Below are 27,039 nucleotides of genomic sequence, written 5' to 3' on the forward strand. Positions count from 1 at the left end.
TCACTGAAACTTGGTGGGACAATACACATGATTGGAATACAAGACTAGAAGGATACAACTTATTTGCAAGAAACAGACTTGATAAACGAGGAGGGGGTGTCGCATTGTATGTTCGAAACGCGTATATCTGCACAGAGATTGAAGCTTCAGAGACTGGGAGTTCTGTGGAAACTGTTTGGGTAAGAATACAAGGACAGAACAATGGAAAGGACACCATTGTAGGCATTTACTACAGGCCGCCTGTGCAAGCCGAAGATATAGATGAACTCTTTATGCATCAGATGGCCAAGTTCTCCAAAAAATATGACATAGTTGTCATGGGAGATTTCAACTATCCAGACATTTGTTGGGAATCTCTCTCAGGCAAAACTAACAGGTCAAGGAAATTCTTATCCTCTCTTGCTGACAACTTTATCTTCCAAAAGGTAAGGGAGAAAACAAGGGGAACTGCTACATTGGATCTAATCCTTATAAACAGGGAGGAAATGGTTGAGGAGGTAAAAGTGGCTGGGACCCTAGGAGGTAGCGACCATGCTATTTTAGAATTTTGGATAACTAGAGGTGGAAGACCTGTGAAGACTCAGACGTCAAGGTTAGATTTCAGAAAGGCAGATTTTAAGGGATTCAGAAAGAGAATTGGAGGGATCCAATGGCTGGATATCCTTAAAGACAAAAATGTCCAGGAAGGATGGGAAAACTTGAAAAATGAAATTCTCAAAGCACAGTTGTTAACAATTCCGAAAAGAGGGAAGAATAGGAAGCATTTAAGGAAACCAGGATGGATGAACACAGAACTTAAGCACATGCTAAAAAGGAAGAAAAAAATGTTTATAAAATGGAAAGAGGGAGGCATATCTAAAGAAGAATATAATGCTGTCTGCAGAACCTGCAGGGCACAAATCAGATTAGCTAAAGCTGAAAATGAACTGAGGCTTGCAAGAGATGTCAAAAGCAATAATAAAGGATTTTGGGGATATGTCAAAAGTAAAAGAAAAGTCAAAGATGCTATAGGATTTTTACAGGATGAATATGATGAAATGGTAAGACAGGATGTTGAGAAGGCTGAACTTTTAAATTCCTATTTTGCATCTGTTTTCTCTCAGAAAGGAAATGCAACATCAACTGTTATTCACTGTCCTATTAAGGGAATAGAAGAATCCAGGATATCTATAAACAGAAAGATAGTGAGGAAACACTTAGCTAACCTAAATGAATTCAAGTCTCCAGGTCCAGATGAATTACACCCCAGAGTACTGAAGGAGATAGCAGAAGAAATTTTTGAACCCCTCTTCATAATCTTTGAAAATTCTTGGAGAACAGGAGAAGTGCCAGAAGACTGGAGAAGAGCAAATGTTGTTCCTATCTTCAAAAAGGGGAAGAAGGTGGACCCAGGCAACTATAGGCCGGTGAGTCTGACTTCTATACCAGGAAAGATCTTTGAACAAATTATTAAACAACATGTATGTCAATACCTGGATAAGAATGAAGTGATTAAACAGAGTCAGCATGGGTTTCTAACTAATAAGTCATGTCAGACTAACTTAATTTCCTTCTATGATGGTATCACTGATTGGGTGGATCAAGGAAATGCTGTAGATATAGTATATCTTGACTTCAGCAAAGCATTTGACAAAGTCTCTCATACAATCCTTATTGAAAAAATGACTAAGTATGGAATGGACAAGGCAACTGTTAGGTGGATTCATAACTGGCTTAGTGATCGGACCCAAAGAGTGGTCGTAAATGGCTGCACATCCAGTTGGAAGAATGTCTCAAGTGGGGTACCACAGGGCTCTGTCCTGGGCCCTGTATTGCTCAACATCTTTATCAACGATTTAGATGAAGGAATTGAGGGTAAACTGATTAAATTTGCTGATGACACAAAGCTAGGAGGGATAGCTAATACTAGAGAAGAGAGAGAGAGGATTCAAAAAGATTTAAATAAACTGGAGAAGTGGGCAGCAACTAACAGAATGGTTTTTAACAGGGAGAAATGCAAAGTACTACATCTGGGCAATAAAAATGAAAAAAGCATATATAGAATGGGAGGAATAGGGCTAAGTGACAGCACATGTGAAAAAGACTTGGGTATACTAATAGATCACAGACTGAATATGAGTCAACAGTGTGATGCAGCAGCAAAAAAGGCAAATGCAATTCTAGGATGTATTAACAGAAGCATACAGTCTAGATCACGTGAAGTCATTATTTCCCTCTACTCCTCTTTGGTCAGACCTCATCTGGAATATTGTGTCCAGTTTTGGACACCACATTTTAAAAAAGACATCAACAAACTGGAGCAAGTTCAGAAAAGAGCGACCAGAATGGTGACCGGTCTGCAAACCCTGTCTTATGAGGAAAGGTTGCAGGATTTGGGAATGTTTAGTTTGCAAAAGAGAAGACTGAGAGGAGACTTAATAGCTGTCTACAAATATCTAAAGGGCTGTCACATTGTAGAAGGATCAACTTTATTCTCATTTGCACAAGGAAAGACTAGAAGCAATGGGATGAAACTGAATGGGAAGAGACACAGATTAGATATTAGAAAAAACTTTTTGACAGTTAGAGTGATCAATGAGTGGAACAGGCTGCCACGAGAAGTGGTGAGTTCTCCTTCAATGGAAGTCTTCAAACAGAGGCTGGACAGACATCTGACTGGGATGATTTAGCGAATCCTGCTTTGAGCAGGGGGTTGGACCAGATGGCCCAGGAGGTCCCTTCCAACTCTACGATTCTATGATTCTATGATTCTATGATTCTATGATTCTATATTAAGGAGGCACTGGAGAAAGGTCATATTAGACCATCCTCTTCACCCTTAGGTGCTGGGTTTTTTTTCGTGGCTAAAAAGGATGGTTCATTAAGGCCTTGTATTGACTATCGTGCCCTCAACAAAATTACTGTTAAATATCAGTATCCGTTACCCCTGATTTCTGATCTATTCTCCAGAGTTAAAGGTGCTTGCTGGTTTACCAAGCTTGACCTCAGGGGGGCGTATAATCTTATTCGCATTAAATATGGGGATGAATGGAAGACGGCGTTTAATACTCCGGAGGGACATTTTGAGTACCTGGTGATGCCTTTTGGGCTCACTAATGCCCCTTCTGTCTTCCAGTGCTTCATGAACGATATATTCCGAGACTTTGTGGATAAATTTTTGATTATCTATCTGGATGATATTTTGATCTTCTCCAAGAATTGGGACTCTCATGTGGAACATGTTCGGACTGTGTTCCGGATTTTGAGGGAGAATTCCCTGTATGTCAAGGGATCGAAATGCCTTTTTGGGGTACAGAGGATTTCATTTTTGGGATTTATTTTGTCTCCGTCAACTATTGAAATGGACCCGGCCAAGGTACAGGCCATTTATGATTGGGTTCAGCCCACTTCTTTGAAGGCCCTCCAGACGTTTTTGTGTTTTGCTAATTTTTATCGGAAATTTATAGCTAATTTTCTGGTATTGCCAAGCCATTGACGGATATGACTAGGAAGGGTGCTGATGTGCTGAATTGGTCTCCGGAGGCTGTTTCTTCCTTTCAGGAGCTGAAGCGAAGATTCGCTTCTGCTCCGGTTTTGCGGCAACCTGATGTCTCAATCCCGTTTCAGGTGGAGATGGACGCTTCTGAGATTGGTGCAGGAGCGGTGTTGTCCCAAAAAGATCCTGTGACAACTAAAATGAATCCTTGTGCTTTCTTTTCTCGAAAGTTCTCCCCATCCGAACATAATTATGATGTGGGGAATCGGGAACTGTTGGCCATGAAATGGGCATTTGAGGAGTGGAGACATTGGTTGGAGGGAGCCAAACACCAAGTCGTGGTCCTTACTGACCACAAGAATTTGATTTACCTGGAGTCGGCCAAGCGCTTGAATCCTAGACAGGCTAGGTGGGCCTTGTTTTTCACACGTTTTGATTTTGTGGTCTCTTTTCTTCCTGGCACTAAGAATGTCAAGGCAGACGCCCTCTCTAGGAGTTTCCTTGCTGATTCTCCTGTTGTGACTAAGCCTGCTACCATCTTAGGCGAGGGGGTAGTTCTTTCTCCCTCACCCATGACAGCACCACGGAGAGAGGGGGTCCGCCCATCAAGGACAGGAACCTACAGACAAAAGAGCGGCACCTCTCCTCCGCCCCCAGTTGGGTTCCTGTCCTGGACGGGTGAGCCACGGCAGCAGGAGCGCAGCACTTACCGGGGCCGCCGCTCCGGGAGGAGTAGGGGCCGGGGGACGCCGGTATAGGGGCAGCGCCGGGTACAGAGGTGTACCAAGATGGCGCTGCCCCGGAAATAGAAGGAGGAACTTCCGGGTCCCCGCGGTTGGCGCATGCGCAGTGCGCACTCCCCGGGGAGGCAGCGGTGCAGGCCGGGAAAACAGGTGACGCCAGGGCGGCCTATTCAAATTTGGAACGCTGAAGCAGCCTCAGGGCTGGAAGCGTTCAGGCGTGATGGATAGCGACCAGCATGAGGAGCTACAGCAGCCTAAGCAGCAGCAGCAGCAACATAGGCAGCATCACCAGCACCGCCAAAAGGATAAAGACGGACGGGAGAGCCGGTCCAGTAGTCACTCCACACGGCAATCAACTGCAAGGAGCAAGTCACCGGCCGTGGATCGCCCAGTGAGGGATTTGGATCCACTTCCAGAACCGGTGCCTGCAACCGCGCATGGGGGGTAAGTGGATCTTCGTGAATGTTCCCCATTGTAATACACTTCTTTCCGTTATCAGGGAAAGAAGAGAGAAAAAACCAAGAACAGGGAATGCCCCACCTGTAGGAAGCCATTACCAACGCCCTGGGAGAAAAAATTATGTGACTCCTGTATACAGGAGGTCCTCGGCGGTGAAACCCTGGATCATGCCACAGACCTAAGGGCGGTAATCCGCGCAGAAATTCAGAGTGCCCTTTCATCCAAAAAACAGGAAAGGAAAGGAAGGAAGGGGGACGTGGTAATAGAGTCCCAATCAGAGAGCTTATCGTCAGGGGAAGTCACCTCCCATACTGTAAACACCGACTCGTCATCCTCCGAAGAGGAGACGGAAGGTCATCATTGTTTCCCCTGGACGAAGTGGATGCCTTAGTAAAAGCGGTAAGATCCACTATGGGGGTGGAAGACCCCCGGACTGATAGATCAGTCCAGGACATTATGTTCGGAGGACTGGGTCAAAAGAAACGGAGGGTATTTCCGTTAAATAAGAACGTCCAAGGCCTCATAGATAAAGAATGGGAAAAACCGGATAGGAAAAACTCTACGGTTCCTTCCATCAAAAGAAAGTACCCATTTGATGAGAAGGCATCCACATCGTGGGATAAAGCCCCCAAATTAGACGTGGCGGTAGCCAAACCTTCAAGAAGGTTTGCGCTCCTCTTTGAAGATATGGGTACCCTGAAAGACCCATTAGATAAAAAAGCGGATACCCTACTTTAGGGCACCTAGGAATCAGCAGGGGGAAACATCAGGCCGGCGGTAGCGGCAACCTGTACCTCCAGAGCTCTTATGGTATGGATAGACCAACTGGAGAGACAGATAAGGGAAGGGGTTCCCAGAGATAAAATCCTGGAATCCATACCAATGATAAGAGGGGCGGCAGCCTTCCTGGCCGACTCTTCGGCTGATTCGATAAGATTGTCATCCAAAACGGCAGCCTTGTCGAATGCAGCTAGAAGAGCTTTGTGGTTAAAATGTTGGCCTGGGGATCTCCAGACAAAAATGAAGTTATGCGCCATTCCCTGTGAAGGAAAATTCCTCTTCGGGGAAACTTTGGATGACATCCTCAAAAAGGCAGGCGACAAAAAGAAAGGCTTCCCAAACCTAGGACCAGTGAGCGCCACGGGCTTTAAACGGTCCTTTCGGAACAAAAAGTTCTTTCAGAGGAGACCCCCGAGAGACCAAAAATGGGAAGACAGAAGAAGGGACAGGGGGTTCATCTTCGGTAACTCGTCCCGGGATAAAAAACCCGCCAAGTGACTGTGGGCCCAGGGTGGGAGGGAGACTAAGTTTTTTCCTCCCAGCCTGGGAGAAAATATCTAACAATCCCTGGCTGATAAATCTTATAAGATCAGGATTAAGGATAAGCTTTTATTCTCTCCCGCCGCAAAAATATATAATTACCCCGATAAGGTCGTCAAAAAACGATCAAGACGCCCTCGAAAAGGAGGTCCTGAGTATGTTGGACAAAAAAGTCCTACAGGAGGTTCCCCCACAGGAGAGAGGCAGGGGGTTCTACTCGCCTCTCTTCCTAGTAACCAAACCAGACGGCACCTTCCGCACCATCATAAATTTAAAAAGACTGAATTGCTATATCAAGAACGAAAAATTCAAGATGGAGTCGATCAAATCGACCGTCAAAATTCTCTTTCCGCAATGCTTTATGGTGGTCTTAGACCTCAGCGATGCCTACTACCATGTCCCCATCCACAAAGAATCCAGGCAATACCTCAGGCTAGCGGTCTCGATAGCAGGAGAAATAAGAGAATTCCAATACAGGGCCCTGCCATTTGGTATCTCAGTGGCTCCACGGGTCTTTACGAAATTGGTGGCAGAGATGATGGCTCACATAAGAGAACAGGATGTTCTGATAGTGCCATATTTGGACGACTTTTTAATAGCGAGCAACTCAGGCCAGAAATGCACAGAACAGAGGGACAGAGTGATGAGCACTAGAGTTGAGCGACTTTTGGTTTTTTAGGGTCGCGTTTCGTTTCGTGAAACCCGACTTTTCCAAAAGTCGGGTCGAGCAAGATCGTCCGATTATAGGGAAAAGTCGGGGTCGTCCCGAAACACGAAACCCAATGTAAGTCAATGGGGAATAAAAGTCGGCAGTGAGAGGAGGACAGGAAACACACCTACAGTGCCCATTTGAATGCCAAAAGCATCAATTCTTCTTACTTAAGCTTGTCAACCTTAATTAACTTCATAATACAAGTTACGCACTGAAAAATGGGGGTTATTTGGCTAAAGTTGTGGGGGGGGAGGGCTGGCTGCAGGTTTTCATGTGCCCTGGGCGAAAGAGCGCCCCTTTAACACATACCACAACTCATCATGCTCCGATACGGCAGAGAAATAGCGGTATAGTACAATGAAAAATACCTCACTTTTTACATCTCATGACGAGGCCCATCTATTTCTCCATACAGAATAATTGGTCCCATATAATGTTTGAAACAGTATATGATGAGCTCCACATAATGCTACAGTATATGTTGGTCCCCATGGATGAAGCTCCACTGTCTTATGGGCCCAAATAATGCTCCAAACATAATGGGCCCCATTTCTAATGCTCTAGTGTATAATGGGCCCTGTAAATGCTGCTCCAGTGTCTGATGTCCACCTTTGGAATGTTCCAGTGTATGGTGGGCCCCATCTATCATTCTCCAGAGTATAGTGCTCCCCAAAAATTGCTGTCCCAACATTGAAAACAATCAAATAAGTCTCCTCGCTAGGGAATCCCTGTACTTGTCTGGACTCCTCGTCGTCCCCATCTTCCATCTCACTGCACAGTATTTCAACTTTGCAAGTGCTGTGATCCTGAGCAAGCAGGGGGGCCCACTCGTTGGCGACGGCACTGGCACAGGGCCCCTGATAGTACGGTGGTGTGTCTGATGGCGGGTGGGCCGAACCTGCACTTTCATCTGCAGCTTCCTCTTTGTCACCGTGTAAGATGGAACTGTATATGGGAAGGGTAACCTGAGTTTCATCAGGGTCAGATTCAGGTCGTGTAGCGTGCGAGGGGAATGTAGTGGTCTGGGTCAATGTACCAGCAGATTCATCGAGCAGTGGCTGGGCATCAGTGCACTTGTGTCGCCCCCAGGAGTACGGTCGCCACAGTGGCATTACCTTCTTCCTAGGGAGTGTGATGTCATGCTTGGGAGCAACGAACGATCTCTCTAGCAGGTTAACTGATTGGGCGGCGTTATTCCCACGAGTCATGACCCTCCAAACAGCGTTCATGAAGGCAAAGTGTTTGTTTTACGTGGGCAGTATGGTTGCAAAGCTGAACCTTAAAGGAATGTCCAGAAGGGCACCACCAGGAGTGGAGCCTACGGTTAAATTCGACTCCACCTGGGAAACCTCAACCATGCCAGCTACAGAACAGATGCACACATTGCAAGCTTAATTCCGTTAACGAACGAGACTCCGTCATGCCCCGCGGTCCGAGTCCGGCTTACTAGAGGGACACGTGAGGCTCTGGAACATGAGATTGGCCAATAACTGGTGTGTCATGCCCTTACATGTCCGTGGCTGCATGTGCGCTACACTGAAAAGGCCAGCGTTTGTCGCTTACAGGTGCAGATAACCCGCTGAACAACGTTAGTGATGGGGATCACTGATTACAATTATTACCCGCGAACAATGATTTCCCAGTAAGTGCAGGTCAACCGCAGTTCCGGAATTAGGCCTAACCATCATTCCTGAAAAAATGAAAAACTTACGTGTGCAAACCACAGGTGCTGTAGATTGCTTAACAGCTCGCTAGCCGTTCTCACGCCCAGTATGGATTACACGTGATTGCACAAAGGTGAGAAAGGGTAACGTATCCCCAGATAACATGTATGGATAGCGTACACATTCAAAATATATGTCTATACATCAGGAGGCAGGCTCAGACGGTGTTAGGCCCAGTATGGATTGCACGTGATTGCACAAAGGTTAGAAAGGGTACCGTATCCCCAGATAACATGTATGGATAGCGTACACATTCAAAATATATGTCTATACATCAGGAGGCAGGCTCAGACGGTGTTAGGCCCAGTATGGATTGCACGTGATTGCACAAAGGTGAGAAAGGGTACCGTTTCCCCGGATAACATGTATGGATAGCGTACACATTCAAAATATATGTCTATACATCAGGAGGCAGGCTCAGACGGTGTTAGGCCCAGTATGGATTGCACGTGATTGCACATAAGTTAGAAAGGGTACCGTATCCCCAGATAACATGTATGGATAGCGTACACATTCAAAATATATGTCAATACATCAGGAGGCATGCTCAGACGGTGTTATTCCCAGTATGGATTGCACGTGATTGCACAAAGGTTAGAAAGGGTACCGTATCCCCGGATAACATGTATGGATAGCGTACACATTCAAAATATATGTCTATACATCAGGAGGCAGGCTCAGATGGTGTTAGGCCCAGTATGGATTGCACGTGATTGCACAAAGGTTAGAAAGGGTACCGTATCCCCAGATAACATGTATGGATAGCGTACACATTCAAAATATATGTCTATACATCAGGAGGCAGGCTCAGACGGTGTTAGGCCCAGTATGGATTGCACGTGATTGCACAAAGGTTAGAAAGGGTACCGTATCCCCGGATAACATGTATGGATAGCGTACACATTCAAAATATATGTCTATACATCAGGAGGCAGGCTCAGACGGTGTTAGGCCCAGTATGGATTGCACGTGATTGCACAAAGGTTAGAAAGGGTACCGTATCCCCAGATAACATGTATGGATAGCGTACACATTCAAAATATATGTCTATACATCAGGAGGCAGGCTCAGACGGTGTCAGGCACAGTATGGATTTGACGGCCCAGACTACACAGCGGAGGAGCAGGGAGAGGTAAAGATTGCAAATGCTGGGGCCCTGCCCAAGCAAGGGGGGCCCACTCGTGGGCGTCGGTACTGGCACTGTGCCCCTCATAGTACGGCGGTGTGTCTGACGGCGGGTGTGCACCACCACCGTCAGAGACACTTGATTGCACTATGAAGGACCCTGTGCCAGTGCCCGCGCCCAAGAGTCGGCCTACCCACCTGTCCAGGGCAACGGCACTCGCACGGTGTCGTGCGCTAGGTGGTGACCCCGGCCATGGGGGGGGGGAGGCAGCACAGTTAGGGAGTTTTAGAAAATGGCATATGTTGATGTTGGACATTCAGCTGATGCAAAAGGTGAAATAGGTCAAGTCCCAGGAAGAGGTGGACCAAAGCAAGCCATTTTTCTGTCACCCTATGTGTCATCAGGGGAAGGTGGGACAAAATCCTTGGAAACCCATGCGTGGTTCATTTTAATGAAGGTTAGATCATCCACATTTTGGGTTGACAGACGGGTCCTTTTTTCTGTCAGGATTGATCCAGCTGCACTGAAGACTCTTTCCGATAGCACACTTGCAGCTGGGCAAGCGAGCTCCTGTAAGGCATATTGTGCCAATTCAGGCCAGGTGTCCAGTTTAGCGGCCCAATAGTCAAAGGGGAATGACCTGTGTGGGAGAACATCGCTATGGGAGGAAAAGTAGTTTGTAACCATAGTTGACAACTGCTGTCTCCTGTCACTTTCCATCGATGCAGTATTACCAGTTGTGTGAACGGTACTTGAAAAATCAGTCCACAACATTGTCATGAAACCCCTGTCTCCAACGCCACTTCTGCTGTGTGCACCAATAACACCTCTGCCCTCTGCCAAGCTGCCCCCGGCCCGTACGGCTCGTGTGAGAACCATCACCGCTGCTGTGTGCTGGGAATGCCTCAAGCAACCGATTTACCAGAGTTGCTTGTTTATTAGCCAATATTAGGTCAAGGTTCTCCTGTGGCATGATGTTTTGTAATTTGCCTTTATAGCGTGGATCCAGGATGCTGGCCAACCAGTAGTCATCATCGTTCATCATTTTGGCAATGCGTGGGTCCCTTTTTAGGATCTGCAAGGCATAATCTGACATGTGGGCCAATGTTCCCGGTGTCAATGATGCACTGCGAGTGCTGGTTGGAGGAGCACTTTCTGGCAAATCCACATCCCTCCAGTCACGCACAAACCCTGTACCAGACCTTGCCACGCCAACATTTTCACTTGCCCCACGAGATGCATCCTCCTCCCCTAAGTAATCATCCCCATCATCCTCCTCCTCCTCTTCTTCCTCCACCTCATCCAGGAGAGGTCCCTGAGCAGACAATGGCTGAATGTCATCAAGGATTCCCTCCTCCTCTTCCTCCTCATCAACATTGGCTGCAGACGCCTGCTCCTTAAGGTGCGTCAAAGTTTGCATGAGCAGACGCATAAGTGGGATGCTCATGCTTAGGATGGCGTCGTCTGCGCTTACCAGCCGTTTGCATTCCTCAAAACACTGAAGGACTTTACAGAGGTCTTTCAGCTTCGACCACTGCACACCTATCAACTCCATGTCTGCTCTCAAAGTGCCTGGCCGTGTATCCTCCCACAAATGCATTATGGCCTGCCTCTGCTCGCACAGCCGCTCCACCATGTGCAGGGTGGAGTTCCACCTTGTTGCAATGTCGATAATGAGGCGGTGGTTGGGAAGGTGGAGCAATCGCTGCAGCTTCTGCATACGAACGGAGTGTACAGGCGACCGGCGGATGTGCGCGCACAGTCTTCGCACCTTCTGGAGCAGGGCTGTTAACTCTGGATAATTTTTGAGGAAGCACTGCACCACCAGGTTCAAGGTGTGAGCCAAGCAAGGTATATGGCTGAGTTTTGAAAGGGCTATGGCTGCCACAAAATTACGGCCGTTATCACTAACTACCTTGCCTGCCTCAAGATGTACACTGCCCAGCCATGACTCAGTTTGTCGCTTCAAGTACTCGGCCAGCACCTCGGCGGTGTGTCTGTTGTCCAAACACATCATCTGCAACACAGCCTGCTGACGCTTTCCACTAGCTGCTCGATAGGGGGACACATCGTGTGCAACAGTGGCAGCTGCAGATGGAGTGCTCGTACGACTGCGCTCTGTGGACGAGCTTTCGCTTCTGGAGGAGGAGGAGGAGGGTCGAATGCCTACAGCCAACTGTTTCCTATACCGTGGGCTAGGCAGCACTGTCCCACCACCGCTGTCCCCTGTGGACCCTGCATCCACCACATTAACCCAGTGCGCAGTGATGGACACGTAACGGCCCTGGCCATGCCGACTGGACCATGCATCAGTTGTGAGGTGCACCTTTCCGCTCACTGACTGCTTGAGTGCATGGACAATGCGGTCTTTCACATGATGGTGGAGGGCTGGGATGGCTTTGCGAGAGAAGAAGTGGCGACAGGGTAGGTCATAGCGTGGTACTGCATAGGCCATGAGTTCGCGGAAAGCTGTGCTTTCCACCAACCGAAAGGGCATCATCTCAAACGAGATTAGTTTGGCAATGTGGGCGTTCAAACCCAGTGTACGCGGATGAGAGACTGAGTACTTTCTTGACCTACTCATAGTGTCTGGGAGGGTGAGCTGGACTTGAGAGCTGCATATGGTGGAAGTAGCGGTGGACAGGGCGGACTGAGAGAGGGTTGATGATGGTGATGGAGTTGGTGTTCTTTCTGATGGCCTAGAATCAGTCTTTCGTTGATATAACAGTGGGATTCCCTGACTGCTGTGGCCTTGCAACGACACCTCAACATTTGCTGCTGTGCTAACCGGTGGGCTTACAGTGGGGGAAACAATGTAGCGTTGCTGACTACCTTCGTTGTGATCAGTTGCACATGTGGCACTTGAGGTTTGGTGTTGTGTCCACACTTGCAAGTGCATGCTGGTTAAATGTCTAAGCATGCAACTGGTATTCAAATTTTTCAGATTTTTCCCTCGGCTAAAGGTTTTTGCGCACTTCTTACAGATAACCTTGGCCTGATCATGAGGATTTTGGTCAAAAAAGTGCCACACTGCACTCTTCCTGCTTTGGCAGACATTTTGCGGCCTAGCACGCTGTGATCTTTTGACCCTCTGGACAAGCTGTCCAGCAACTCTTTTGATGTTTGGAACCTGTCTTTGGAGTGCTCCGGGCCTGCCAGATAACAGCTGTTGCGATGTCGATGTCTGCTGTGGATGCTCCTCATCTGAGCTATTGGAAGCATCACCCTCTTCCCCCAATGGATGCCAATCTGGGTCAACAACTGGGTCATCCATCACCTCCTCTTCTATGTCATGTGCACCTTCCTCTGTGTCACCGTGTATGGTGGTATAGTGTGCGGGAAGGGGCACCTGAGTCTCATCAGGGTCAGAATCTGGCTCTGTACACTGCGAGGACAATGTAGTGCTCTGAGTGAATGTACCAGCAGAATCATCCATCAGCGGCTGTGCATCAGTGCACTCCATGTCAGATTCATCTTGGCCTGGGTAATTCACCATTTGACTTGATAATCCAGGCATGGTATGTGAAAACAGCTCCATGGAGTAATCAGTAGTATGGCCTGCGTCATCCTTCAATCTTGGTTGGGGTGAAGGACACAAGGAAAGGTGTGGTTCATGAACATGAGCCTCCAATGACGACTCAGTGCTTTTACTTTTTACAACTGAAGAAGAGGAGGCGATAGAGCTGGAGGCTGAGTCAGCAATGTAAGACAAAACTTTTTCCTGATGCTCTGGCTTTAAAAGCGGTTTGCCAACTCCTAGAAAACTAAGCGTTCGAGGCCTTATGTAGCCAGACGATGACGCAGGCTCAACACCTCCTGCATTCGGTCCTATTTTGCTCTTGCCACTACCATCAGATCCACCACCAACACCATCATTACCAGCTGCCAACCCCCGCCCAATTCCACGGCCTCTTCCACCAGCCTTCCTCATTTTTGGTAGAAATGTAGACAAAATCCAACAAACTATATAGTAATGTAAAACAAGGTACAAGGTGTCTATAGGACAGGGGAGATTTTGAATTTCTGCAGACACTTGTGGACACTGGACACTTTTGGATTGTGTGAGGCCCACTGATATCTGAGCGCTATGTCACAGGCTCAATGGCACAGCTGTGACAAAAGTGACGAGAGGATAAGGGAGATTTTGAATTTCTGCAGACACTTGTGGACACTGGACACTTTTGGATTGTGTGAGGGCCACTGATATCTGAGCGCTATGTCACAGGCTCGATGGCACAGCTGTGACAAAAGTGACGAGAGGATAAGGGAGATTTTGAATTTCTGCACACACTTGTGGACACTGGACACTTTTGGATTGTGTGAGACCCAATGAATATCTGAGCGCTATGTGACAGGCTCGATGGCACAGCTGTGACCAAAGTGACTAGAGGATAAGGGAGATTTTGAATTTCTGCACACACTTGTGGACACTGGACACTTTTGGATTGTGTGAGGCCCAATGAATATCTGAGCGCTATGTGACAGGCTCGATGGCACAGCTGTGACCAAAGTGACTAGAGGATAAGGGAGATTTTGAATTTCTGCAGACACTTGTGGACACTGGACACTTTTGGATTGTGTGAGGCCCAATGAATATCTGAGCGCTATGTGACAGGCTCGATGGCACAGCTGTGACCAAAGTGACTAGAGGATAAGGGAGATTTTGAATTTCTGCACACACTTGTCGACACTGGACACTTTTGGATTGTGTGAGACCCAATGAATATCTGAGCGCTATGTAACAGGCTCGATGGCACAGCTGTGACCAAAGTGACTAGAGGATAAGGGAGATTTTGAATTTCTGCACACACTTGTGGACACTGGACACTTTTGGATTGTGTGAGGCCCAATGAATATCTGAGCGCTATGTGACAGGCTCGATGGCACAGCTGTGACCAAAGTGACTAGAGGATAAGGGAGATTTTGAATTTCTGCACACACTTGTGGACACTGGACACTTTTGGATTGTGTGAGACCCAATGAATATCTGAGCGCTATGTGACAGGCTCGATGGCACAGCTGTGACCAAAGTGACTAGAGGATAAGGGAGATTTTGAATTTCTGCACACACTTGTGGACACTGGACACTTTTGGATTGTGTGAGGGCCACTGATATCTGAGCGCTATGTCACAGGCTCGATGGCACAGCTGTGACAAAAGTGACGAGAGGATAAGGGAGATTTTGAATTTCTGCAGACACTTGTGGACACTGGACACTTTTTCTATTGTGTGAGGCCCACTGATATCTGAGCGCTATGTGACAGGCTCGATGGCACAGCTGTGACAAAAGTGACTAGAGGATAAGGGAGATTGGATTGCTTTTAAAAAAGCAGTTTGCAGAGCAGTGGGTAAACAGCAATGCCTGCCTGTCAGGAAGCCTTAAAAGGCAGCCCAACAACCAACACCACTGATACACCACAATATAGCCTCCCCTTGCACTGCACACACAGTGACTGGTGTGTTGTGCAGGCCAAATTGCTAGCAGCAGAAGCAGTTTTTTTTTCTTCTCAGCAGGACAAAAAAAAAAATTGGGATTGCTTTTAAAAAAGCAGTTTGCGGAGCAGTGGGTAAACAGCAATGCAGGAATGTCAGGAAGCCTTAGAAGGCAGCCCAACAACCAACACCACTGATACACCACTATATAGCCTCCTCTTGCACTGCACACACAGTGACTAGTGTGTTGTACAGGCCAAATCGCTAGCAGCAGAAGCAGTTTTTTTTTCTTCTCAGCAGGACAAAAAAAAAAATTGGGATTGCTTTTAAAAAAGCAGTTTGCGGAGCAGTGGGTAAACAGCAATGCAGGAATGTCAGGAAGCCTTAGAAGGCAGCCCAACAACCAACACCACTGATACACCACTATATAGCCTCCCCTTGCACTGCACACACAGTGACTGGTGTGTTGTGCAGGCCAAATCGCTAGCAGCAGAAGCAGTTTTTTTGTCTTCTTCCCTGCCTAACGCTCTCCCTACAGAATCAGCAGCAACCTCTCCCTATACTGAGATCGGCAGAATTAAGATGGCGGTCGGCGTGCACGCCCTTTTATACCCCCTGTGACGCCCACCAAAGCAAGCCAATCACTTGCATGCCCTTCTGAAAGATGGTGGTGACCCCTGCCTATGTCATCACGTTGCCCACAGTGTCCGTGGATCCTGATTGGCTGAAAAAGAGCGCAAAACAAACTTTTGAAACGCGACTTTGGCGCGTAAGTCGCCGACCTCGTGGCCGACCTCATCCTAGGGTCGGGTTTCGTTTCATGAAACCCGACTTTGCCAAAAGTCGGGGACTTTTGAAATTTTTCGACCCGTTTCGCTCAACTCTAATGAGCACTCTAAAAAACCTCGGGTGGCTTCTGAACCTGAAAAAGTCAAGGCTGGAACCAAGGAGAGTCCAGGAGTTCCTAGGCCTGACACTGGATTCAAACATCCAAGTGTGTTACTTGCCAAATCACAAAAGGGACAGAATCATTCATATGGTACAAAAAGCGAGGCAAAACCCTTCTATGACACAAAGACGAGCAATGTCTCTGTTAGGGTCCCTCTCTGCATGCTTGCCGGCGGTCCAGTGGGCATAAATACACATGAGGGATCTGCAGTGGGATGTCCTGACCAAACAGTGGGCTTTAGGAGACCACTTGGAACATCATATTACGCTAGATTCAAAAACTATTCATTCCCTAGCCTGGTGGGAGGACAAAAACAACTTGTCCAAAGGGATTCCCTGGGAGGCCAAGATCACACATGTAATTACCACCGACGCCAGTCCTGTGGGATGGGGAGCACACATGGGCATCAGTGTGGCTCAAGGAGGATGGAGAGGTCAAGAATTAAAAGCCTCCTCGAATCAAAAAGAACTGCTAGCAGTAAATTATGCCTTGAGTCACTTTTTGCCAGCATTAAAGGGCCATCATGTCCGGATATTCTCGGACAACCGAGTAACAGTGGCCTATATAAACCACCAGGGGGGAACCAGGTCCAGAACGCTAATGGAGGCATCCTCCGAGATATTCAGGTTAGCCGAGGAAAACTTACTGTCCCTATCGGCGCTACACATACGGGGAGTAGAGAACCAGACAGCAGACTTTCTGAGCCGTACCCAACTACATCAAGGGGAGTGGGCTCTAAATCAGTCCGTTTTTCAGAATTTTGTGGAAATGTGGGGAACCCCAGACATAGACTTATTTGCAGACCACAAAAACAAAAAAGTGTAAGCATTCTGTTCTCTAAATCCCAAAGGGAATCCTCAGACCCTGGACGCATTTATGCTCCCATGGACACGGGGACTACTGTATGCCTTCCCACCGACCATTCTCCTCCCGGCGGTGATAAGGAAAGTCAGGGAAGAGGGGGCTCGGGTAATACTTATAGCCCCTTTCTGGCCAAAAAGAACATGGTTTTCATGGCTCAGAATAATGTCAGTAACCGACCCCTGGGTTCTACCAGATCTCCCCGACCTTCTATCGCAGGGTCCTGTGCTACACCCCCAAGCAGTGAACCTCCATTTAACAGCATGGAATTTGAAAGGTCACTGCTGAGGGAGAAAGGATTTTCAGAAAATCTAATTTCCACGTTGCAAAAAAGTAGAAAACCAATTACAACCAGAGCCTATGGTAGAACCTGGAGGAAATTCCTATCCAGTTCGGGGGCAAAGGTTCAGGATGGAATACAAATGGATAAAATCCTGGAATTCCTCCAAAGGGGGTTAGAACAGGGACTAGCGACTAACACACTGAGGGTACAGGTAGCGGCCCTAGGCGCCCTCTATAATCAGGAGGTGGCGAGCGACCCTTGGGTATCACGGTTTATGAGGGCCGCAGCCAGGTCTAGACCAATAACTACCCAGAAAGTACCATCATGGGATCTGAACTTAGTGTTGTCAGCCCTAACAGGACCCCCATTCGAGCCTATCCAGTCAGCTCCAATAAAGACCCTATCATTAAAAACGATACTGCTAGTGGCCCTAACATCTGCTCGCAGAGTGAGTGACATTCAAGCCTTATCGGCAATACCCCCATTCATTAAAATTATGGAGGATAGAATTATATTGAAACCTGACCCTGCATATTTGCCTAAGGTAGCAACACACTTCCATAGATCACAGGAGGTAGTCCTTCCTTCCTTCTGCCCAAACCCTACGAATAGAGGAGAGGAGAAATTTCACACATTAGATGTGAAGAGGTGCTTAGTGCACTACCTAGAGGCCACCAAGGGATGTAGGAAGGAAGGATCTCTGTGTGTTTCCAGGGACCTCGGAAGGGGCTCGGGGCATCCAAAAGTACCCTGGCAAGATGGATAAGGGATGCAATTGCCCTGGCATACTCATGCAGTGGGAATACCATCCCGGAGGGTCTAAAAGCCCACTCTACGAGAGCAATGGCGACCTCATGGGCAGAAAGATCAGAGGTATCAATAGAGCAGATCTGTAAGGCGGCCACCTGGTCAACACCTTCTACCTTTTTCAAACACTATCGCCTAGATCTAGCCTCTGCGTCTGACCTGACCTTCGGGAGAAGGGTCCTTCAGGCGGTGGTCCCTCCCTAAGCTACCAATCTCTGAAATTCTCTCCGTGGTGCTGTCATGGGTGAGGGAGAATAGCTTAGTTACTCACCGATAACGGTGTTTCTCGGAACCCATGACAGCACCCGCTTAATTCCCCCCCTTTTTCACGTGTGCGGTGAGCACGATTTAATGTGTGTAGAGTGTGTTCTTAGACACGAGGCTTCTCTATAAGTATACAAATTATAATGTTATGTATATACTTTTGTTGTTAACTAACCGGGAGACCCTCTGATGCTCTGTAACCAACTGGGGGCGGAGGAGAGGTGCCGCTCTTTTGTCTGTAGGTTCCTGTCCTTGATGGGCGGACCCCCTCTCTCCGTGGTGCTGTCATGGGTTCCGAGAAACACCGTTATCGGTGAGTAACTAAGCTATTCTGCCATCTCGCCCGATTTGAGACGTGCTCTGGAAGAGTTTCAGGAGGACAAACCTGAGCGTTGTCCCAGTGGAAAGTTGTATGTTCCTGACCAGTGGAGGAAGAGAGTGATGTCTGAAGTTCATTGCTCTGCATTGGCTGGTCATCCAGGTATTTTTGGTACTAGAGATCTGGTGAGTCAGTCTTTTTGGTGGCCCGCCTTGTCTCATGATGTCAGGAATTTTGTGCAGTTCTGTGGGACTTGCTCCCGGTCTAAACCTTGTTCTCGCTCTAGTGGCTTGTTGATGCCTTTGCCGGTGCCCAGGAGGCCATGGACCCATATTTCAATGGATTTTATCTCTGATATGCCTGTCTCTCAGAGAATGACTGTTATTTGGGTGATTTGTGATAGATTCTCTAAGATGGTCCATCTTGTACCACTCCCTAAGTTGCCATCTTCCTCTGAGTTGGTGCCCTTGTTTTTGCAACAGGTGGTTCGCTTGCACGGGATTCCTGAGAACATTGTATCTGACAGAGGAGTTCAGTTTGTGTCTAGATTTTGGAGGACTTTCTGTTCCAAGCTGGGAAATCAGTTGTCCTTCTCCTCTGCGTTTCACCCTCAGACCAATGGGCAGATGGAGAGAACAAACCAGACCTTGGAGTCGTATTTGAGATGTTTTATTTCCGCTGATCAGGATGATTGGGTTTCATTTTTGCCCTTGGCCGAATTTGCTTTAAATAATAGAGCTAGTTCTGCCACTTTGATGTCACCTTTTTTTTGTAACTTTGGTTTTCACCCTCGATTTTCTTCAGGGCAGGTGGAGCCTTCTGCCTGCCCAGGTGTTGACATTGTGGTGGAGAGAATGCACCAGATCTGGGACCAAGTAGTGGATAAGTTGTCTCTCTCCCAGGAAAAGGCCCAGCGGTTTTCCAACCGGCGTAGGACCGTTGGTCCCCAGTTTAAGGTTGGCGATATGGTTTGGTTGTCATCAAAAAATATCGCTATGAAGGTGGCTTCTCCTAAGTTTAAGCCTAGATTTATTGGACCTTACAAGATTTTGGAGATTATTAATCCGGTCTCTTTTCGGTTGGCTCTTCCTGTCACATTTAAAATTCATAATGTGTTTCATAAGTCCTTGTTGAAGAGGTTTGTTGAACCAGTAGTTCCTGTGGTGGCACCTCCTGACCCTATATTGGTTGAAGGTAACATGGAATATGAGGTAGAGAAGATACTGGATTCCCGTCTGGCTAGACGGAGACTCCAGTATTTGGTTAAGTGGAAGGGTTATGGTCAGGAGGATAATTCCTGGGTCTCTGCCTCTGATATTCATGCCAAAAGATTGGTACATGCCTTTCATCGGGCTCACCCGGATCGCCCTGGTGGCATGGATGAGGGTTCGGTGACCCCTCCTCAAGGGGGAGGTACTGTTGTGAGTTCATTTTTCCCTTCACCATTGAGGTCTGATGAACTCCCTCCTCTGGTGAAGGAAGGTAGTGAGGCTGATTATCAAACACCTGGGCAGCTAGATGATGACTGGGTGGCTGGAATTGAGGACTGGATATAAGGCTGCCGACGCCCTTCTTCCTGGCTTGCGATTTTCCTGCTGAATTCTTGGATACCAGTCTGATTCCTGCTTCTCAAAGCTAAGTTTTTCTGCTCTGCTTTGTACTCTTCAGTTTTGTTTTTGTTTTGCCTTGTTTTTTGGGAGTTCTGCCATCCCCGGCCGGGGGTGAGCTGAATTCCATTTTTGTCTCTGATCTGTTGATCTTTTGCTCTGTCTTCAGAATATACAGTGGGGAAAAAAAGTATTTAGTCAGTCAGCAATAGTGCAAGTTCCACCACTTAAAAAGATGAGAAGCGTCTGTAATTTACATCATAGGTAGACCTCAACTATGGGAGACAAACTGAGAAAAAAAAATCCAGAAAATCACATTGTCTGTTTTTTTTTCATTTTATTTGCATATTATGATGGAAAATAAGTATTTGGTCAGAAACAAAATTTCATCTCAGTACTTTGTGATATATCCTTTGTTGGCAATGACAGAGGTCAAACGTTTTCTGTAAGTCTTCACAAGGTTGCCACACACTGTTGTTGGTATGTTGGCCCATTCCTCCATGCAGATCTCCTCTAGAGCAGTGATGTTTTTGGCTTTTCGCTTGGCAACACGGACTTTCAACTCCCTCCAAAGGTTTTCTATAGGGTTGAGATCTGGAGACTGGCTAGGCCACTCCAGGACCTTGAAATGCTTCTTACGAAGCCACTCCTTCGTTGCCCTGGCGGTGTGCTTTGGATCATTGTCATGTTGAAAGACCCAGCCACGTTTCATCTTCAATGCCCTTGCTGATGGAAGGAGGTTTGCACTCAAAATCTCACGATACATGGCCCCATTCATTCTTTCATGTACCCGGATCAGTCGTCCTGGCCCCTTTGCAGAGAAACAGCCCCAAAGCATGATGTTTCCACCACCATGCTTTACAGTAGGTATGGTGTTTGATGGATGCAACTCAGTATTCTTTTTCCTCCGAACACGACAAGTTGTGTTTCTACCAAACAGTTCCAGTTTGGTTTCATCAGACCATAGGACATTCTCCCAAAACTCCTCTGGATCATCCAAATGCTCTCTAGCAAACTTCAGACGGGCCCGGACATGTACAGGCTTAAGCAGTGGGACACGTCTGGCACTGCAGGATCTGAGTCCATGGTGGCGTAGTGTGTTACTTATGGTAGGCCTTGTTACATTGGTCCCAGCTCTCTGCAGTTCATTCACTAGGTCCCCCCGCGTGGTTCTGGGATTTTTGCTCACCGTTCTTGTGATCATTCTGACCCCACGGGGTGGGATTTTGCGTGGAGCACCAGATCGAGGGAGATTATCAGTGGTCTTGTATGTCTTCCATTTTCTAATTATTGCTCCCACAGTTGATTTCTTCACTCCAAGCTGGTTGGCTATTGCAGATTCAGTCTTCCCAGCCTGGTGCAGGGCTACAATTTTGTTTCTGGTGTCCTTTGACAGCTCTTTGGTCTTCACCATGGTGGAGTTTGGAGTCAGACTGTTTGAGGGTGTGCACAGGTGTCTTTTTATACTGATAACAAGTTTAAACAGGTGCCATTACTACAGGTAATGAGTGGAGGAAAGAGGAGACTCTTAAAGAAGAAGTTACAGGTCTGTGAGAGCCAGAAATCTTGATTGCTTGTTTCTGACCAAATACTTATTTTCCACCATAATATGCAAATAAAATGAAAAAAAAACAGACAATGTGATTTTCTGGATTTTTTTTTCTCAGTTTGTCTCCCATAGTTGAGGTCTACCTATGATGTAAATTACAGACGCCTCTCATCTTTTTAAGTGGTGGAACTTGCACTATTGCTGACTGACTAAATACTTTTTTTCCCCACTGTACCTGAGTGCTGATATAGTCTTTTGAAGTCTAGCGACTTCAGGGCCTGTTTTTCCTATCAGTCGGTTGGCTCATTTTGATAGGGTTTTTGCGGATGGCAGACAGCAGCTTTCCTATCCTGTCCTATGTAGTTAGCTTGGGCCCCATCATTTGCTCAACCTATCTTTCTATCTGTGTTAGTGTTTTCATCTTGCTTCACCGTCATTATATGTTGGGGGCTGCCTATTGCTTTGGGGTCTGCTCTGGGGCAGTTTAGTTTTCCCCTTTCTGTCTTTAGGCTATCTAGTTCTCCGGCTGTGATCGAGGGGTCTAGGGCACCGTAGGAACCCCCACGGCTACTGCTAGTTGTTGTGGATAGGTCCAGGGGTCTGCAATCCGATAGCTGCCAACCTCTCTGGTTTTTCTGGACTTAGCTGGTATTTTGTTTTTTCCTCCTTCGGTGACTCATCATAACACTTGGGAAATTTACACCCAGGGCTCAGCTCAATTGCACAGTCATAACTCCTATGAGGAGGCAAAGACGCAGACTCATTCTCACTGAATACATCATAAAAATCAGCCAAATAGTCAGGAACATCATGCGACTGGGGAGAGGTGGAGAAAACAGGAGCATCACTAAGGGCACACCGACAACCCCAACTCACCACAGACACAGATTTCCAATCCAAAACTGGATTATGGATTTGCAACTAGGGAAACCCCAGAACAATGGTATCATGCAAATTATGCAACACCAAAAATCTGCAATTCTCTTGATGGTCTGGGGCGACCCGCATTACCATCTGGGTCCAAAACTGAGGTTTAATCTTCGCCAAAGGAGTAGCATCAATACCCCTCAAAGGGATAGGCGTCCGCAGAGGTGTCATAGGAAATCCACAACGTTTAGCAAAATCCAAGTCCATCAGGTTGAGAGCTGCTCCCGAATCCACAAAAGCCTTAGCGGAAAATGTGGACAGGGAGCAGATCAGAGTAATTGCCAGAAGAAACTTAGGTTGAACACCACCCACAGCAAATGTGTGTGCAAAACGTTTCTCTCGTTTAGGGCAGACAGAAATGATATGCGAGGCATCACCACAGAAGAAACACAGCTTATTACGCCTTCTGAACTCCTGATGCTGCGCCCCAGACAAAACTCTATCACATTGCATAGGTTCAGACATTTGTTCAACAGGTGGCAACACCTCTCGTGCGGTTTTGCGTTCACGCAAACGCCGATCAACCTGAATGGCTAATGACATAGAATTGTCAAGACCAGAGGGAACAGGAAATCCCACCATAGTATCTTTTACGGTTTCTGACAAACCCTTCCGAAAGAGAGCTGCCAAGGCACCATCATTCCAGGTAGTAATTTTTGACAATACAACTCTGCAGAATCCTGACCCTGGCTCAATGCCAACAGGGCCTTTTCAGCCTGATCAATAGTATTAGGTTCATCATACAACAACCCCAAGGCTTGAAAAAATGCGTTCACATTAGTAAGAATAGGATCATCAGGTTTCAAAGAAAACGCCCAATCCTGGGGATCGCCGCGCAGCAAAGAGATTTCAATTTTAACCTGCTGCGCGGAGCTCCCCGACGAGTTAGGCTTCTAGGCAAAAAATAATTTACAATTATTCTTAAAATACAAAAATTTAGACCGATCCCCAAAAAACACATCAGGAGTAGGGATCTTTGGTTCAGCAGCATGTGAATGAGCAAGATAGGCAGAAATTCCCAGCAGTTCAGCAGTGAGCTGCTCCACACAATCAGACAATTGCTTCATCTCCATTGAGAAAGAAAAAAAAATTCCCCCTGCAGCCTCAGAGACATAGAGGAAAAAATATACACAAAAAAAAAATATTCTGACAAACTCTTTTTTTTTTTTTTACAATTCTTTCCTGCTATTGAGTACCCTAGGATCTGCGGTATGGCTGGTGATTCTGCTATGAATGAGTCACCGAAGGAGGAAAAAACAAAAATACAAGCTGTCCAGAAAACCGGAGAGGTTGGTAGCTATTGGATTGCAGACCCCTAATCCTATCCACAACAACTAACAGTAGCCGTGGGGGGTTCATACGATGTCCTAGACCCCTCGATCACAGCCGGAGAACTAAATAGGCCTAAAGAAAGAAAGGGGAAATCTAAACTGCCCCAGAGCAGACCCCAAAGCAATAGGCAGCCCCCAACATATAATGACAGTGAAGCAAGATGAAAACACTAACACAGATAGAAAGATAGGTTGACCAAATGATGGGGCCCAAGCTAACTAAAAAGGACAGGAAAGAAAAGCTGCTGTCTGCAATCCGCAAAAAACCCTACCAAAAAATGCCCCAACCGTCTGATAGGAAAAACAGGCCCTGAAGTCGCTAGGACTTCAAAATGACTATATCAGCACTCAGGTAAATTCTGAAGACAGAGCAAAGAGACAAACTGATCAGAGACAAAAATGGAACTCAGCACACCCCCGACCGGGGATGGCTGAACTCCAAAAAACAAGGTAAACAAAACTTATAAGTTCAATAGCAGAGCAAAAACTTATCTTTGGGAAGCAGGAATCAGACTGGTCTCCAAGAATCCAGCAGAGAAATCACCAGCAACTCAGAAGGGCGTCAGCTGCCTTATATCCAGTCAGCAGTTCCTGTTACCCAGTCATCATCTACCAGATCAGGTGTTTGGTAATCAGCCTCACTACCTTCCTTCACCAGAAGAGGGAGTTCATCAGACATCGACGGTGAAGGGGAAAATGAACTCACAACAGGAAAGGCAGCGTAACATAAAGTCAGACCAATGCGTCCCAGACTGCTAACAGGCAAGACTTCTATGTCGCACCTAGGGGACGACTAACCATGCTGTCCTCCTCCTCCTTGTCCTCAGGCCTACAACACTTACACCGAACCTCAGTAAGATCATAGTACAAACATCATTGTAAATACCTACTTGTAAATACACCCCTGTATTTTTTATCTCCCCCACCTCATTTTACATAGTAAGTTGTCATGAGCAGGATTGTTTTGTTTGGGTTAAATTATTGTTATTGTTGTTACTTAGTGTAGATTGTAAGCTGTCATGAGCAGGATAGTTTTATTTGGGCTTAATTATTGGATTATTGTTATGGTTGTTATGTAGGACTGTTGTGTTTGAAACTGTTAAACCGTAAATATGTTTTCGCTCTATAATAACTCTCAATACTCAAATTAGAACACAGAGAAGCAGGATGGACACATTAATTATGGTGTCATTGACACTCACCTTCTTGGTGGATTCCTCAAAGTTTTGGAGGATCCATGTCCACACCTCAGATTTTATGTGCGAAGACAGAACTGAATATTGACAACCTTGTTGATGCTGGATTAGTCACCAACTGCCCTCTTCTGCTCATAAATCCTTTCCTACATCTGCAGTGTAGAGTTCCAAGGCCTGAGGGCATCACAAACCAGTCAGTGAGCCAGCAGCAGCAAGCACTGCTGAATCATGGCAAGGGCGGATGAAGCTGTATCTGACTTTCTAAAATGGGTATTTAGAGAGTTGTATTTTTACCAGCAGATCTGCCAGCTCCGTGTTGCTTTAAAAAAACATTGACCAATTAGGTTAAGTGCATGAGCCAAGCATGGCACGTGTGTGAGTTCGCCTCGCCAAAGAGCAGCCACCAGGTTCCACCCATTGACACACACAAACATGCCTGGCTGTGGGTTCAGCAGTCTCATCCACCGATATGCCTGCTGTTTCAGAGCTGTCCACAACTCTTCAAAATTATGGCGTTTGTAACAGAAGCATATTAGCGTCAGCACAGCCTGTTCCCGCTTTGATTAGGCAGTGCTGCAGTGCTTCCAGCTTGTGACTGATGTGCTTCCTTTTGGAGCTGGAGGCTGAAAAGGAGGTGAAGGAGGAGGAGGAGGTGCAGGTGCTGTACACTGTGGGAGCAATCTAGATTGACGTAGGGCACCCAATACTCTGTGTTTGTGAGGATGGCCACCATACAAGGTCTGAGTGTGTGCCGGATTCCACTATATTAACCCTGTGTACCCTCAGTGAGATGTATCATTCCTGACAACAAGCACTTGTCCACGTGTTTGTGGTTAGGTGGACTTTCCAAGTACCAGCATTGTGGAGGGCACGCGTAATGTTGTGGGACACGTGCCTGTGTAATGGTGGGACGGCACACCGGGACAAATATTACTGCATGTTCGTGGCCTCGGGGTGATCCTCGACTCTGCCCTCTCTTTCAAACTACATATCAAAGCCCTTGCCTCCTGTCCATTACAACTCAAAAACATTTCCTGGTTCCGTACATTACAAGAAACTTAAAAAATGCTTCTGCACACCCTCGTGATCTCCCGCCTCGAGTATTGCAACCTTATACTCTGTACCCTCCTATCTAGCACTGTTACACCACTCAAATCTATCCAAAACTCTGCTGCCAGAGTAATCCAACTGTCCCTCTGTTATTCTACAGCCTCTCCTCTCTGCCATGCCCTTCACTGCCTTCCTATTGCCCATAGGCTACAGTTCAAAACCCTAAATATGACATACAAAGCCTTCCCAAAACTGTCACCTCCATACATCTGTGACATGGTCTCCCAATGTCTGACTAGGTCATGACTTTTTCTCCACAAACACAGTGTGCCGTCAGCAAGATGTACCATCCCTGCCCACAAGCACCTGTCCACGTGTCTGTGGTTAGGTGCACTTTCCCAGTACCAGCATTGTTGATGGCACTGGTAATTTTGTGGGATACGTTCTTGCTTGTCTAATATCGTGATGACAGACTGGGAGAAATAGTGCCGGGTGGGGACCGAGTACCTTGTTACGGTCACCGCTATAAGGTTGCGGAAAGTGTCAATTTCCCAAGAGTCTAGAATGCATTTTGAGTGCAAGCAGATGACAAATTTGTGAATTTTCAATGGTTTGCACTATAGGAACAGAAAAACGCAAAAAGGGTCTTATCCGATGATAAGATAATAGAAATATATAAATTCTACTCACCCGTTGTCAGAGAGAAAAAGGCACATAGGATTAATGATAAGCTGCTGCACGTCCAAGGGTCAGATAAATGACCGCCGAAGTATAAGATCTAATGGAGCTTTTTTTGGACTCCGTGCGCTGCTTTAATAATATACAAGATTACAGTTGAGATGAAAGATCAATGTTTTTATTCCCAACGCATTTCGAAGTATGAGCTACTTCTGCCTCAGGGGAT

The sequence above is a fragment of the Dendrobates tinctorius genome, unplaced genomic scaffold (genome assembly GCF_039654945.1).
Source record: "Dendrobates tinctorius isolate UK_male_01 unplaced genomic scaffold, ASM3965494v1 ptg000326l, whole genome shotgun sequence".
NCBI lineage: Eukaryota > Metazoa > Chordata > Amphibia > Anura > Dendrobatidae > Dendrobates > Dendrobates tinctorius.